Source organism: Gopherus evgoodei, chromosome 4 (genome assembly GCF_007399415.2).
Source record: "Gopherus evgoodei ecotype Sinaloan lineage chromosome 4, rGopEvg1_v1.p, whole genome shotgun sequence".
In the NCBI taxonomy this organism is placed as follows: Eukaryota; Metazoa; Chordata; order Testudines; family Testudinidae; genus Gopherus; species Gopherus evgoodei.
Genome location: NC_044325.1, coordinates 107276296 through 107293086, shown reverse-complemented (window position 1 = coordinate 107293086; position 16791 = coordinate 107276296). Strand labels below are relative to the sequence as shown.

At 39.9% G+C, this 16791-nt stretch overlaps 1 protein-coding gene across 16 annotated transcripts in view; it reads left to right on the top strand.

Annotated features, from left to right (window-relative positions):
- The window catches only part of SOX6 (SRY-box transcription factor 6), a 459305-nt gene that overhangs the window by 143536 nt on the left and 298978 nt on the right, over positions 1-16791 (top strand). For 2 of the 16 annotated variants that reach the window (XM_030560474.1, XM_030560466.1), the window contains exon 2: positions 2749-2858. The exons of the other annotated variants lie outside the window; for them this stretch is intronic. The gene's annotated coding sequence lies outside the window, so the exon portion shown is untranslated. The remainder of the gene's footprint in view (positions 1-2748; positions 2859-16791) is intronic. 16 annotated transcript variants of the gene reach the window in all.

Here is a 16791-nt window from a genome sequence, read left to right as displayed (position 1 = left end):
GTCCACTTAAGGCTATCATCATATTACAGCTACCACAGTTTTGAGGCAGCCTGAAGTAGCTATTGGTGACTCCATAACAGCTGTCTGCTAAGACTGATTACTAATCTACAGTAAAAACAACGAGGAGTCCTTGTGGCACCTTAGAGATGAACACATTTATTTGGGCATAAGCTTTTGTGGGATATAACCCACTTCATCAGATGCATGGAGTGGAAAATACAGTAAGCAAGTATAAATATACAGCACATGAAAAGATGGGAGTTGCCTTACCAAGTGGGGGATCAGTGCTAACCAGGCCAATTCAATTAAGGTGGATGTAGCTCATTCCCAACAGTTGACAAGAAGGGGTGAATATCTACAGTCTTATTTAATATAAAGGTCAAATAAAACGCTAAAGGAGAGAAACATTGTTTCGTTTCATTTTAAGTTCTGCTTAGGAAGGGAGTCCATGTTTTATAAGTAACCAATAATAAGCCTCCTTCATTTGTCAGGATTCAGATCTAGGTATTTAGTATATTCTTGCATAGATTTCCTATATTAAAACAAGTGCTGAGTCTTGGACTTGATGCAGAAGTCAACAAAATCATTCATAATAACAATAATTATTAATAACACTGTTGTATCAATCATAATGAACAATAATAGCAATTCATGGATTCAGGGAGGATATACTTTTGAGGCCAGATTCTACTCTGTGTTCCACTGAAATAAATCCCTGGACTTCACTGGCGAGTACTTGCATACACCAGTATAACTCTGAGCAATATGCATCATTGTTACTGTGAGCAATGTCTGGAACTTACTGGTGCTCGCTAACTCACCAGCAAGGAGGGAATGAGGACGAGTGCCTTTTTAATCAGAAGTGTCAGTGACAATGTCTTTTGTGGAGGTTCGTAAAACTTAATTTTAGCCATTTTAGTAAAAAATAAAAAGATTTTGGAGAACGAATTAGAAAAGAATTTTGGTGCCAGAAAATTATTTCTTGAGCCTTTTCCTGAATGAAGTCCGCACTATAATGCCGTTGACCTTTTAAGGATGCAACCAAAATACCTTAGTTGGCAAATTATCACACTTTTTAATGTACTGGCCCCAGGGATGTGTGACTGTTAGAAACAAAACTACCTACGCATTTCCATAGGCATATAAACATACACAGACAGAAGGATATTATACTCTCTTGCATTTTTGTAAGATTTTTATCTGCACTAATTAAACATAACTTCTCCTCCTTACTGTAGTTCTACTTTACCAGTAGTGGTATCCTCATTTAACTCATGCAAATGAAGATTGCACCACCAGCAGTGTAGCAATTGTTTGTTTATTTTTAGATTTTTTTTTTTAAATGTGCCCATATCTCTGGGCATATCATCATAATTATTAAACTGTACAAAATGCATTGACTAATGTCAGCCAAATCTAGAGAGACTCAACCCCATAATAAGCTATTGACAGAAATATTAATATTTATTTTTATTAAAATCATTTATATAACTCTATAAATTTACATGGCATTTTAGATTGAGTATATAGACATAGAGTAGGGCAGGATTCCTGCTCTGGAGAATTTGTAAGTCAAGGTCCTGATCATGCAAAGAGATCTCTGTGGGTACAAATCTACCCCCCCACAATATTTTGCAAGATCAGGAATATAGGAGATTTAAGGCATAATCAGGGGCGGCTCTAGGTATTTTGCCACCCCAGCATGGCAGGCAGACTGCCTTCAGTGGCTGCCTGCGAGAGGTCCCTGGTCCCAGGGATTTGGCGGGCATGCCTGCAGGAGGTCTGCCGAAGCCGCTGGGACCAGCGGACCCTCCGCAGGCATGCCGCCGAAGGCAACCTGCCTGCCGCCCTCGCGGTGACCGGCAGAGTGCCCCGCGTGGCTTGCCACCCCAGGCACGTGCTTGGTGTGCTGGTGCCTGGAGCCGCCCTTGGGTATAATTTCATCAACACGTTCTCCTGAAAAAGCCTGTGTAGGATACATAGATGGGTCCTATTGAAGACAATGGGAGTTTTGCCACTGAGTTACATAGAGCCAAGATTTCACCTATGAACTTTACACTGTGGCTCAAGGTTAATAGACTGGGTTTCTGACAGAACAACCGTGGGAAGGCTTTTAGACTAAGGGCCCACTACTTCCTCTGAAGTTGCCAATAGGCCTCAGACGTTCAGATCTAAGGACTGAATGACAGTAGATCAGCTGATCAGCAGTAGATCAGTGATGATGCATGTGTATATATGTATACATTTATAATATGAGCATACACAGTGACAACGAGGTTCATTTAAGAAGTATTGGCATATAATGTAATGTATGTAATGCAGCCTGATTATGAATGCCTCAAGTGCCGCTATCATTTATGGCAACTGAAACTGCCACTCCTGGTTAGCAGCAATTTAGTGTTTTCCCTCCACAGGATTAGTGTCTTCTTTCTTTAGGATGTCTGTCTATCTTTCCATCTATTAGGAGTCCATCTGTATATAGTCTATATAGGGGGTGTGTATACAATTATAATTAGTGTATATACATATATGTACATCTACTGTACATTTATTTGTATATGCATGTAGATGTCCTGGCTAGATAGCAGATTGATACAAGGCACAAGATTTCAGGACAGTTCTGTGTATATAACCAAAGACTGTTGTCTATGATGTATAATAATAATACCTAGCACTTATGCGAGCTTGGATGAATAGATCTCAAAGCATTCTACAAAGAACGTCAATGTCATTATCCCTATTTTACAGACAGCAGAACTGAGGCACAGAGCTGGAAAGTGACTTGCCCAAGGTCACCCAGCAGGGCAGAACTAGAATAGAACCCAACTACCCTGGGCCCCAGTCCGATGCTCTATGTGGTAGGCCATTCTTAACCTCAAAACTGATTTGTTGTAATATACTAGTCTGTTGTTTCAGTTAATATAATTAGAATTAGTTTATAAAAACATTAGCTAAGCTTTGATTTGAATGCCTACTCTGTCTTTGATTGCTTTAGCAATTTTTACTTCACTGTAAATTTAAGAGATGAAATCTGGCAGAGCAGTGGCCAGTTGGCTATTCAAAAGTTGGAATGCCTTACCTGGCACCTATTGTGTTTTCTGATTTTATACGATAAGAAATTGGACATTGTACGCATCTGTTTATTAACCTAAAAAATACATAATTGCTTTTAGAGATTAGAGCATTGTACTGATGTTCTTTGTTAAGTTTATTTTTACCAGGTTTTCAAGGCGAAATGCATTGTAAACCATTCCTTTGGCAACATTTATAGCAGTAGCATATATATGATCCCCCTACTAGACAGTAAGACCTGGTGCCTTTTTAAATTGCCTTTTGGCCTGTCACATGCTTAACCGTGTTTGTTTGGGTTGCATTTTCTTTTTCGACGCCATAATCTTTTAACCTACTTTTCATTCTGAGGACTTTTTGTACAATCATCCAGTGAACAAACCTACCCAATTCACTTATGAGCTCTAAACTGAATTATATTTATGTTAACGAGTATTTCCATTGTCTAGATGCCTATGAATGTTTCCTTGGTAAATAAGAAACCTGAGTTTAGGAGTGATCCTTATGATATTAATCCTACTTGCCTGTCAAATGTCTTGAATTAGCAGTAAAGTCTGTCACTCAGGATAATAAAGAATGTACATTTTACAGCTTGAACATGTATAGGGACCTGTTCCTTCACACCATTGAGGTCAATGGGAGCTTTGCCATCAATTTGAATGGGCATAGGATCAAGCCCAAAGCTGTTTCTTTTTGGTCTGTGTTTATAAAAGATCCCTTTTTGCTCAGATATGCTTGTTCACATGTTGTAACTGTCCTGTTTTCTTTATAACAGAAATCCATTAAAATATTGGTCCACAGATCCATAGTCACATATAGTAACACATCTGAACTTCTGTCTGATTTTATCCCTTTGACACATTAGCAAATTTTACACACTTGTTTAAAAGAAAAGTGTTAGTTTGAAAATAATTTATTTTCAAAAAAATGTCATTATCTGTGATGCTAATTATAATATGTCAAATGAGTGTTGACAAATGCAAGGTACATTGTATAAATGTATTTAGGATAGAATAATTTGAACTACTTACATATCCTGCTTGATTCTAAATCAGGGATGGGCAAATTTTTTGGCCCGAGGGCCACATCAGGGAATAGAAATTGCATGGCGGGCCATGAATGCTCACAAAATGTGGCGGGGGGGGGCCCTGGGGTGGGGCTGGTGATGAGGAGTTTGGGGTGCTCTGGGCTGGGACCGAGGGGTTCGTAGGGTGGGAGGAGGATCAGGGCTGGGACAGGGGTATGGGAAGGGGTGCAGGTTCCAGCTGGGGGATGCGGGCTCTTGGGTGGGGCTGGGGGTGAGAGGTTTGGGGTGCAGGAGGGTGGTCTGGGCTGGGATCAAGGGGTTTGGAGAGCGGGAGGGGGATCAGGGCTGGGGTTGGGATGTGGGGAGAGGCTCGGAGTGCAGGCTCCGAGTGGTGCTTACCTCAAGCAGCTCCTGGAAGCAGTGGCATGTTCCTTCTCTGGCTCCTATGCGGAGGCGCAGCCAGGCATTCTGCACATTGCCCCATCCACAGGCCCCGCCTCTGCAGCTCCCATTGGAGCACATAGGAGCCAGAGTGAGGCCATGCCACGGCTTCTGGGAGCCATGTGGTGCAGCCTCCAGTTCGGCCCGGCTGGAGCAGGGCCGAGCTGCATGGTGTGGCTTGCGGGTTGGCTTAAAATGGCTTGCGGGCCGGATCCAGCCTGTGGACTGTAGTTTGCCCACTCCTGTTCTAAATTCATTTAAAACACTTAGGTATCACTATGGGCATCTCTATAAAATCTGCTCAGCATGCAATTCTGGTTTAAAATTGTGAACAGCATGTTAGGAGCTATAAAGAATGGGATATAAAATAATACTCAAAATCTGATAATGCCATTATACAAATCAATGGTACTCACTCACCTGAAATAGTGTCTCCAGTTCCCACCAACTCATCTCAAAAAGATATATCATGAATGTAAAGATATATCAGAGACAGGTGATGAATTTGATTAGTTGGCATGAAAATACTTGCATATTAAGAGAAACTAAAAATATTAGGACTCCTCAGTTTAGAGAAAAGCCATAATAGAGGTTTTCAAAATAATGAGTGGTATAGAAAAGACAAATCAGCTATTCCTCTTGATATTTTTTTCATAATATAAGAGCAAAGGGACATTTAATGTAATTGAAAATTAAAACTGATGAGGGAAGGATTGAGACAGTTATATTGGTAATGAAAACATCTATCACTTAGGATTTTTTTATTTTTTTTTTTAGATGAGGGGGTATAAACCCTCATGCTTCAGGCCACAAACTAGCCATTAACTGAATGTGGCCAAGAATGCTGTAGTAGCTGTGTTGATCTCAGTACATGAGGCAAAGTGGATGAGGTAATATCTTTTATTAGACCAACTTCTGCTGGTGAAAAGACAAGCTTTTGTAGCTACGCAGAACTATTCTTCAGGTCTGGAAAAGGTAATCAGTGTGTTAGGTAAGTGTTCAGAAGAAATTAAATGATGGGGTCTAAATTAGCTGTTACAACTCAAGAAAGAGATCTTGGATTCATTGTGGATAGTTCTCCGAAAACACCCACTCAGTGTGCAGTGGCAGTCAGAAAAGGTAACAGAATATTGGGAAACATTAAGAAAGAGATAGATAATAAGATAGAAAATATCATATTGCTTCTATATAAATCCATGGTACGCCCACATCTTGAATACTGCAGATGTAGTCCCCCCATCTCAAAAAAGATCTATTGGAATATAAAGGACAGCAAAATAATTAGGGGTATGGAACAACTTCTATATGAGGAGAGATTAATAAGACTGGGACTTTTCAGCTTGGGAAAGAGACAACTAAGGGTGGATATAAAATCATGACTAGTGGGGAGAAACTTCCTTATTTACTATTATTTACTCTTTCTCATAACACAAGAACTAGGGCTCACAAAATAAAATTAATAGCTAGGTTTAAAACAAACAAAAACAAGTATTTCTTCACACAACAAAGTCAATCTGTGGAACTCTTTGCCAGAGGATATGGATATTGTGAAGGCTAAGACTATGACAGGGTTCAAAAAGGAACTGGATAAGTTCATGGAGGATAGGTCCATCAATGGCTATTACCCAGGATGGGCAGCAATGCAAAACCATGCTCTGAAGTGTTCCTAGCCTCTGTTTGCCGGAAGATGGGCATGGGTGACAAGGGATGGATCACTTGATGATTACCTGTTTTGTTCATTCCCTCTGAAGCACCTGGCATTGGCCACTGTAGGAAGACAGGATACTGGGCTAGATGGACCACTGCTCTGACCCAATATGGCTGTTCCTATGTTCTAACTTATTTATTCAATTACTGTCCACTTAGGTGTTTGTTACATCTTCCTCTGAAACCTCTGGTACTAGCATCTGCTGGAGACAGGTTACCAAACTAGTAGGATGCTGGTCTAGTCCAGTGAAGCAATTTTCTTGTGAAACAGAAAGCATTTAAAAATGGAATTCACTTTTTTTCTGCTGTTCATTTTCTTTGTCTTTATCTTAGCTTAGATGGAAATAAATGAGACATTTTAAAATTGCTTTTAGTTGTTAGTTTCCAGTCTGTTTCATTATATTTCTCATGCACTAGCACAACTGTGTAACGTGTAGCTTGCAGCCAATGCAGAAAAATGTTTAAACCCAAACAAATGGTTTTTTTTTTAAATGCAGAATAAAACTGATAACTCTTAACAGTAACATTAGGTTTGGTGTATATACCTTAGGTTGTTATAACATTTACTTGTGTCTAATATTCTTCCTCAAGTACTCACATGAGTAGTCCCAGTGGCTACTCATGTTGTATATGCTTACAAAGTTGAACAAGGATTACATTATTTAGTCTCTAATTTGTTATAGTACCTATATGTTGGGTAGACTACCCAACACTGTCTTTTATTGTGAAAAATGTCATTCCCTCATGCTAGCTAGTTAAGCTGAATATTTTGGTACATCGAAGTTTTCATATTTATTTTGTACTGTCTTGCATATTCAAAGACTGAGACTTAAACAAGGAAATAAATTGATATTACATTTTTGAGCAGATGGACTTGAAGCTACTAATTAAGAGTTTTAAGTACTCTCTCATCATCGTTTTTGATCTCTGTATTCATCTTTCATTCTTTGTCTCTCCTTATCCCCTTCTTACTACTAAAAACAAGCAATAAAACAGAGGATGTGGCTTAATTTTGGAATTGCAGGTATTATTAATGCTAAATTTTAAAAAGTGAAATCTTGTCTTGCCAGAAACAGTGTTCTCAGTAACACTGCTATTATTACTTATTTTGTACATAAGATAATATACGGCTCTCTGCAAACTGTTTAAGAAAGCATTAGGCGCTCTTAGGAGAGTTTTGTTTGCCTTTAAATTGGTTTGTCATTGGCAAAAAGAAGTGGTCTGTCATAAAGACTGAAGTCTTATTTACTCACAGAACAGGTGAAGTACATGTTGCAACACAGCTAACTTTCCCACCCTTACCCAACGATATGCCTCAACCCTTCTTTGAATGATGGGACAGTTCAGTCTCTGGGTTGATATGGTCATTAGTTTCTTTGCTGTGATTGGTAAAAGTTTGCCCCTTGTTATGTAGAACTGGTTTGGATCAACTCAGTTTGCATAGACGGCTGAACTGCCATATAGCGGTGATAAATTGTCTTCAGTATTAACCTGAGGACATTTTGAACCGGTGAGCTATAATTCAAAAGGCTTTTGCATTCCAGTCCAGTTCCCTGCCATGCCCTATTCCTTCCCAGTAATTTTTTTTTCAAATCAAACCTCTATATCCTTAATAATTCAGGCAGGAAACCTGTTAGAGGATTATGGACCTGCTGTTGATATTTTTATGGACATTGACACACGCATATAGCATCAACTGGTGGTTTTTGTCTCTTGGAATTATAGTACCTGTTTAGTGCTATATTTGTGCAGTCTAAGGTCCTGATCCTGTAATCTAATCCATCAGTCCATGAGGACTCTTGCTGAAGTCAGTGGGACTCCACACAGGCAGTAAGGTCAACCTATGTGGATCAGATTGCAGGCTTGGGCATATGGTTTCCAGAATTTAAAAATAATGTTAGATGGAGACTTTTTTGCATTAGTTTATCAGATAATATCTTATTTTATAGTGCCAATTCTTTCTTTACACACTGATAACAGACACAATATAATTATTCGACCTTTGTTATTCCATTGCTATTGTGTATAGATTCGTGCATGTTCCATAATCTAGGAAATGTACATCTGCTGCAGTCCTTCAAAAAAATAAAAGAAAAAAAGGAGTAAAGAAAAGAGAGGCACAGAGAAGAAAAATCCCCTATACATTTAATGTTAAATTGGAGGGTGATCTAGAGATAGAAGAGGAATCTCTTTTTTGCTTTTCAAATATTTACTTGGCCTTCAGAAGGTATTTGCCTTCTCTGTTTACATTGGATTTATTTTTTAGGCCTACATGCAGTGAGAAAATGATACAGTAACAAATAATGAGCAATAGAGGGAAAATACACTCAGCTTTCACAGTTAGCTTATATTTTCTACTTTAGTTTTTAAAAAAAATCTTGTCTAGTGTTAAATAGAAACTTCTCATCATTATAAAAGGTTATAAATGCTATAGCATCAGATCAAACGGAGGACAAGAAGATTTACAGGATGGCAGATTTTAACAAGAATTGGTTAAGTGCCCTTTCCCACTGTGGTCTTTGGGACCATATGTTATCCCTGTGTGAGGAAGAACAATGTAAGGGCTACAAAAGTCAGCATGTTGCCACTCGTGGAATCTCTTTCTGATGTTACTGACAGACAGGTGAGGCTTGCCTCTGCAAATCCATGCAAATCTTGGTAAACTCAGAGGGGAAGAACATCTGGGTGGAAGCACAGGCCTGCCTCATGGCAGCTTCAGCTGTCTCCTCCACTATGGCCTCATGACTTCCTTGGAACCCATGTTACCATGTAATCTCTGCTGGTGTTTTCATGGAAACATCTCCTTAGGGGTGGTGTCATCCACTGACTGGAGTAATATTCCAGAAGTGACTTCCAAGTGGGTTTCCAACAGGATATATGCCAAGGCCCAAAACACCCTGTGGCAAACAGTTATTTCTCAGTGTTATCTCCTCTACTACTGAGATTTGGCTCCTGTGGGTGCCACACTTTGCTACCATCCCTATTGTGGAGCTTTTTGTCATAATGGATGAATGTGTCATTTGTTGTGTTCTTTGTAGAATTCTAAGTCATGAGAAAGAAGTCTGTCCCAAACCTGCTCTTTATACAGCTCCTGGGAAAAGAAATTCAACAAAATGGTTTGAGAGATTTAGGTATTTTGACAAACATGCTTCAGGAATGTATAAAAAATTATTCTCGCCACATGTTTGTCATAAAGCTCTTTGTATGTTAGCATATGTGAAATTACAGTCAGTTAATGTGTCAGCTCCCCACAGTGTGCTTTGTAGGATGCTTAATGGGTGTTGCATGATTTATTTGCTAGATTTTGCAGGATTTCTGTAGCATGTCAGGTGCTTCGCTGATTGCTTGTTGAAGTCCAGAGTATGAGTTCCCTCCGTTTGAACAAGTTTGCAACATTTTATTTGTAACTCTAAAGTTGTTTGAAAATTTCAGAATCTTAAAACCAAACAGAGAACTCCCTTTCTAAATGTCCTCCAAAATTAAAGCAGTACTTAGCAGGACAACTATTTATCAATAATTGAGACTATTAAAATAGTTATTATAGCAGCTAACTAATACCTTCATACTGAAATTTGCATGTCTAAATCCTTAACACCCATTCCCCTCTTGCAAGGGGAAGAGAGAGAAGCAAAAGAGAGAGACCTTGGCTCACAAAAACCTCAAGGTTTTCCCCTGTCGCATAATGTCCATCAACAAAATTCCAGGCCTTTTACTTCTGGGAACTGGCCTTTTTTTTGCTGATGAACTAACATCCCTACTAAGTCCTACTACTAATTATTAAGTGCTACTCCTGTTTAGCCAACCTTTGCCTCCAGTGGGGAAGCCAAATACCCATCAGGCCTCTGCCAGTTTAGCCCCAGTAGACAGAAAAAAATTCTTCCTTATCCCTGGAGAGTGATCTGCAGCAACTGCAAAAAACACAGCTCTTACCCTACTGGTGGGGGGAAGGTATGGGGGCAAGAAGCTCCCAAGGAGCTGGACTGGAGTTTAAATTAATGAAAGTGCAGAGTGAGGGGCCAGTCAGCTCCCTTCCTCCACAACTGGCCAATGAGTGGATAGAGTCTCTAGAGGAGGTGGGGCCACTTCTGTGTTATGCTTCCCAGCTCCTACCAGTTGAGCTGTGTCACTGGCATTTTCTTCTTTGCTTTACTGATGATTTATTATTGATGATGGATATTGGAGGTGCTGTGGAGCACTTCTGTTCTTGTGTCCATGGCCCCCTGAGCGAACAGACTTGAGGATTGAGTTGTTTTGTCAAAAACGTACCGAGATTTCAGTTTCCAGAAAGCATCGCATCCCTGAACGTGATTGATAGCTAGAGATTAAAATTCATATATTTCCAAGATAAAAAGCCAACTGAGCAGTCCATAGATCTTTTTGCTGCTCATCAGTGCCACCATATTTTATCAAGTTGGCAGCGGTTTAAATAATATCAGTACACCACTGTACACCACGTAGAGAAACTAAGAGCAGTGCAGGCTATGCAAGTTAGTGGATTTAAGGTGTTAAGAAACTACAAGCAGTTTTGAGAATGGGAAGTTATATAAATTGAATAAGATTTAATTGAATTAAGAAATAGAGATTCTGGCTGTACCGACATGTAATAGAGGCACTGATGCCATTCTTTATATATAGTTTAGTTAAATATATATTGTGTGTACTTTGTATATGTCATGTTATATGTTTCTTGAGTGAAGTATATTTTTATAATACCCAGATTTCAGACTTAAACCTGTGAATGCAAGAAAATTTCAGTGAATCTATGCAATAAAAATTGTATAATGTACAGATTCTGGGGGCACCCTTGTGAATTACAAGATTCATCCAACTGCTGGATTGGTAGGAAAAGTTGCTTTGGAAACAAGAGCTACTACAGGGCAGAACTGCCTGAGCTGTGAAGAACTAGCTGTTCAAAGTCCACGTGGAGTTAGAACAGAGCTGAGTATAAAGGTATTTTCAGCATAGGTTAGAGTTTTGGAAGAAGGGGCTAAGAAGGCAGCCATCCAGAAGTTTTGAGGAGAGGAGCTGTTACAAGTGTGTTCAGGGCATATATGTGGGTCTTTGATCCATATTTCATAAGCAATAGAAAAAAATAGCTTGAAATTCACAATGTGCCTATGTTCCATGTCTGGTCTCTGGTGATGTCATACATCATGAGAGCAAAGCTCAAGAATTTTGTGTCCACTCCAGAACTACTTGATGGAATTATAGCTCTATATTCCTCTTTTCTTTGTGCGTATGTGTGTATACATTTATTTATGTATAGTAGGAAAGTGAAACAACCTCTGTAGTTAACATTACATAAGCATTTCCATTCTAAACCCCTGTTTTTCCATCACTTACAACTTTCTAAAACTTTGGGCTGAAATTTACCAGGCTTATTCTCTGACAAAGTGATCTTTATTTGATATTATTTTATTTGGAAATGTTTGAGCATTGAAGGTGATATCCTATAGCAAATACGATTCTGTATGTTTCTTGCATGTGTAATGAAATGCTGATTTTTTTTCTCTCTCTCATGTTTATGCTTGTTGTGTATGCCTCTAGCTATGCCATCCTCTATTGTGCACCCATCTGTTCTCATGGGCTCTCTGTTCTCCGTATGTTTCAAGGAACATTCCATGCTGCAGGAAGTAGTGTTTGCAGGGCTACTGTCAGTTGGGGAACAGCCAGGAATTTTGCCCAAGTCCCAGAAGGTTCAGGTGGCCTGGGCGGCCCTGTCATGAGGCTTTTTAAAATCAGTGTGATTGAATGGATATAACTGAGGTAAAAATGGTGTGGCCTGATATTGCATATATACATTTCTAACCTATAAAGAAAGAGCCTGCCTCTGAAAGGTTAGAATGTGTGAAATGTTAACCTTGTGATTTCTTGTTCATTCAGCACACTCATGACAACTACAGAAGAAAAGTTCTCAGAATTATTCAGAGAGGGAAATGTGGCACAGATATCATCCATCTTCAATGTTCTGATTGGCTTCAAATATTAAGTGTTCTTATACGTGTCCTATGACATGAACTGAGTAAATGCATGTATGAACAGATTGTCCATGGGGTGCTCAAATGTGTGGTCCCTGCACTGGTGTGCAAAGAGCCATTCCCCTTCCATCCATGTCCCTAATTAAGTGGCTTGACACAGTTGTATTGTGAAGCTCCAGGCATTGCACCTCGATGATGCCACTACTAGCTATTTGAAAGGGGGTGGAGTGAGGGTGGATCTGTGACTCTCTGCTCCATCCTTAAAAGACCTGCAGCGAAAGGGTGTCGGAGCTGCTGCTGTGACGTGTGCATCTCAAGAGTTCTAGGGAGAATTATGACTAAATTAGGCACAATTCCTCCTGGGGTTCCTACTATAGTAAAGTCTCTCTGTATCCCCTTTAGCAGAGGCTGTCTCTTAAAAGTCTTAAAACACATTCAAGAAAATGGGACCAGGATTTCACCTATAATTTGGCCCTAAAGGCTTAGTTTAGCAAAAGATACATATGGCTTCAGCATTCTGGAAATCATTTCCCCTCAAACCACTGTAAATGTTGCCCGTTGTTAAAAAGTGCATGCTTTGTTTAAGCTCTATATCTTTTGGCATCCATACCATCTTATTGTTAATTATTGTTTTTGCTCCTCACCATGCAAAATGGAGGAGGGGACATTTAATCTTCAGTATTTTAGTTCTATCCTTGTTTTCACATTTCTTTACATTATGGATGGTTAAATCAAGGATCAAGGCCTTACTGAAAATACATTCTGTATCTTTTTTTTTTTTTGCTAGAGAAAAATATACCTTTGAGGTTATAGATGGGAATTATACAAATTTTAATCTATACAGTAAAAATACGGTGGTTTTCTATACATTATCTGAAGCTAGAGATATGCCCAATTACTCCGCCGTGCATCATAAAAGAGATGCATACTATGTTCGTCTGTCAGTACCTTAAGTCATCACTCTAAAGGCTTTTTAAAAATTATCTTTTTTACTGAAACCAAGAAACAAAACAAAGACAAAAAAAGCAAAAACGACATCAATTAGATGTCAACATGACATCAAACGGCATAATATATCATAAAAATAAATATATGATCTGGTGACTCAATGATTTCCATCCCTATTACATTTACAGAGATGTAAAGAAAAGGCAAACAGCTACACATTTGCATGGAAGAAAATATAGGATATGAACTTGGCGATAGTGATAGTAGTGAGAGACTCTCAGCTGAGATTACCTGGCTACTCAGAACATGTTTAGGAGGAGGTATGGTACCAAAAGGCTGTGTATATGTTTGTTGAATATAGGTTGTTTTAAACAGCTGTGGCTCCAGACACCAGCACTCCAAGCGCATGCTTGGGGCGGCAAGCCGCGGGGGGGGCACCCTGCTGGTCCCTGCGAGGGCAGCAGTCAGCTTTGGTGGCTTGCCTGTGGGAGGTCCGCTGGTCTCACGGATTTGGTGGCAATTCAGCGGTAGGTAGGCTGAAGCCGTGGGACCAGCGGACCTCCCACAGGCAAGCCGCCGAGTCCGCGGAACTGGGGACCTCCTGCAGGCAAGCTGCTGAAGGCAGCCTGCCTGCCATGCTTGGGGCGGCAAAAAAGCTAGAGCCACCCCGGTTGTAAACTGAGCACTACGCAGGTTATACGTTTGTATAAAAGTGGTGTTATGGAAAGAAATATTTGATGTGCTGGCAAAGGTTCTAAATGTGTGGCTATCTGGTACAGCTGCACACGTGCTAGTGAAAAATTTAATTGGAGAAAAAATTTAAAATCTTTGGGAATAAATAGAATTTTCTGTTGAAACTCCTAAAAATAATCAACTCCAAGTCTATTTATATGTAAGTTGAGAGACTTGTGAAAAAGTGATAAGTACATAGAAAACAATGAGAATCAGTTAAGCCTCGAAAACAGTAATCTGTGATTTCCATTCATTATTATAGTAAAGGGCACTAGAACTTTATAGTAAAGGGGGAGAGGTAAGACTGTGGGGGTGGGAGCTGGAAAAAGAGAACTCAGAAGGATCCCTAAATGAGCACAGTCTCTGTTCTTTGAATTTATTGTTCATTTTCAGTGGAGTGATAACTGCAACAGCTCAGCCTGAACTGCCTGGCTCAACACTTCCTTTTCTAAGGAACTTGGATGTATTTCACAGTTTACATCTGGACGACAAGTCACAAGAAAAAACAAAGAGCTGAGAATATATTGCACGTTCTCTTTGCATTACTTAGGGTCTGAGTCTGCCTCTATATGCACGGGTATAAATCCCATTGTAGTCACCATCTAAAAACAGAATTGGCCTTATAGTTTATTTTCTGATAGTCCGGTTCTTGTCTCCAATTCTTTTATCTGTTGGTGTTCCAGTAATCCTCTATGGGATTTCTGTTGCTCCCATCTGAAGCTGCATATCTATCCAGGAGCATCAGCAAGCTCTTGCAGTTCAGTCTATTACAAGTTTATATGCAGGCTGAAGTCCCAAAAGAAGGGTAAGAAATGTGCAGCTTTGAATGGTTTGGTAGGAAGATCTTTGCTTTCAAGGCATAGAGCAGCATTTGAAGAAGTGATTCCTACCAGCTGCTTTGCCTGGGATGAAGGATGTGTAGATAGTAAATAAAAAATCTTCCCTTATACCAAAATGTCCTATCTTTTTTCCTACTTGTCACCAGAACGATCCTTTCCTTATCTTATAATGTTTGGGATGAGAATTGTTTTGTCACTTAAACAGGTTTTAGACTTCATTGCTTGTTCAAGTTGTATTCAATGGCCAAAGTTGAAAACCTCAGGGACAGTCTCTGAGGGACTCCTGCCACACTAGCAGCTGAGTGTGTGCCCACACACAGGGTGTAAAGAGTAATAAATTACCATCTCGTTCCTTCCCAAGAGGCAAGTGACATTCTCTCTGCATTTGCTAGATCAAATTCTGGAACTGGGGAGCCAGCCTGCTGGTTTCTTTGGAGTAATTGAGCCTGGGAATGGTACTTTTCTTAGGGAGAGGAGATAAGTAATGAACTCATTATCCTATTATTAGGATCAACTCTAGTTTCAAAGAGACAATTCAGAAGGTACAATTCATTTGCGGGGCCACATCTCCTCAGAACTTCTCAACAGCTGCTTAGGTTGTCTTCCTAAATGTGCAGTTGCCTGTTGTGAATGGTTGAGCCTACATGGTAGTTTGAGGAGGATTCTAGTGCGAGGCTTGCAGGCAGAAGATCTCAAGGGTATGCAGCAGTACATGAAAGCCTGAAAGAAAACTCCAGAATGGTGGTGTGAGTGTACGCATGTAGATTTTTGTGTCTGAAACCAGAGAACTCTGAGGGCTATGTGGAACAGTTCCTGGTTTACCACTAAAAAAAAAAAAAAGATCAGACTGCCAACCCCCAAGTGTCCATTCCTTCTTTCTGGACTTCTGCCTGCCCTGGGAATCATCACATGTTGCATCCTGACCAAAGTTCTGAGAAGTCTCACTGTGTACCCTCATTCCCCCACTGTAATACCTTCTTAGCCCCACATCCTTTTAAGCTAAGGAGGATTCTTCTCACCCTGGGAGGCCAGAGCATGAACCACTACAAGAACTCTCATTCCTTTGCAGAGTGAAGGTGCTGTATTGTGTCCTTACTGCAAGAGGGATTGAGAGACTGGGAGTGGAAACTAAATTAAGATTTTCATTCATGCATTCATTCACTCATTCAATCTGGGTGGCAATGAGAACATTTCCAGTCGGCTGCCAACTGTCCCATATCCCATAACTGTGATACAACAGATCATCTTATACTTACCAATGGCAATTATAAATTTGTTTGCAATTTTGTCCCACTTCATGTTCATTATTAAGTTCAAAGATTGTGCTTTTAACTTTTTTAAAATGTGCTCATCATGTGTTTTAGGCGAATGTACAAGAAATATGGTACAAAAATATATAACCGCTTTGATCCTATAGCCCAGGGATAGGCAACCTATGGCACGCATGCCCATAGGGCGGCATGCAAGCTGCTTTTCAGTGGCACTCACACGCCTGGGTCCTGGCCTCGAATCCAGGGGTCTCTGCATTTTAATTTAATTTTAAATGAAGCTTCTTAAACATATTAAAAACCTTATTTACTTTACATACAACAATAGTTTAGTTCTATGTTATAGACTTATAGAAAGAGACCTTCTAAAACGTTAAATGTATTACTGGCATGCCACACCTTAAATTAAAGTGAACAAACGAAGACTCAGCACGCCACTTCTGAAAGGTTGCTGACCCCTGCTATAGCGCATTGTTTATTACGGGCCTGATCCAAAGGCCACTAAAGTCAATCTTTCCATTTACTTTAGTGGACCATGGATCCGGCCCTATATGCATACAGCACAACTGAAAAGCATTCTTTCCCAGGGTAGATTGCCAGCAGATAAGCAGTACTCATCACACTGGCAAGTACAGACCCTTGCTCATATGAAATGTGGTATATGGTCTCGAATGTCCACAGAGAGCTGACAGGAGCTCAGATTTTAAGGCTTCATTCAAAATTACTCCCAATGACTCCAGCAAACTTCAGGGAAGTCAACATATCTATCCTGGAAGGATGAA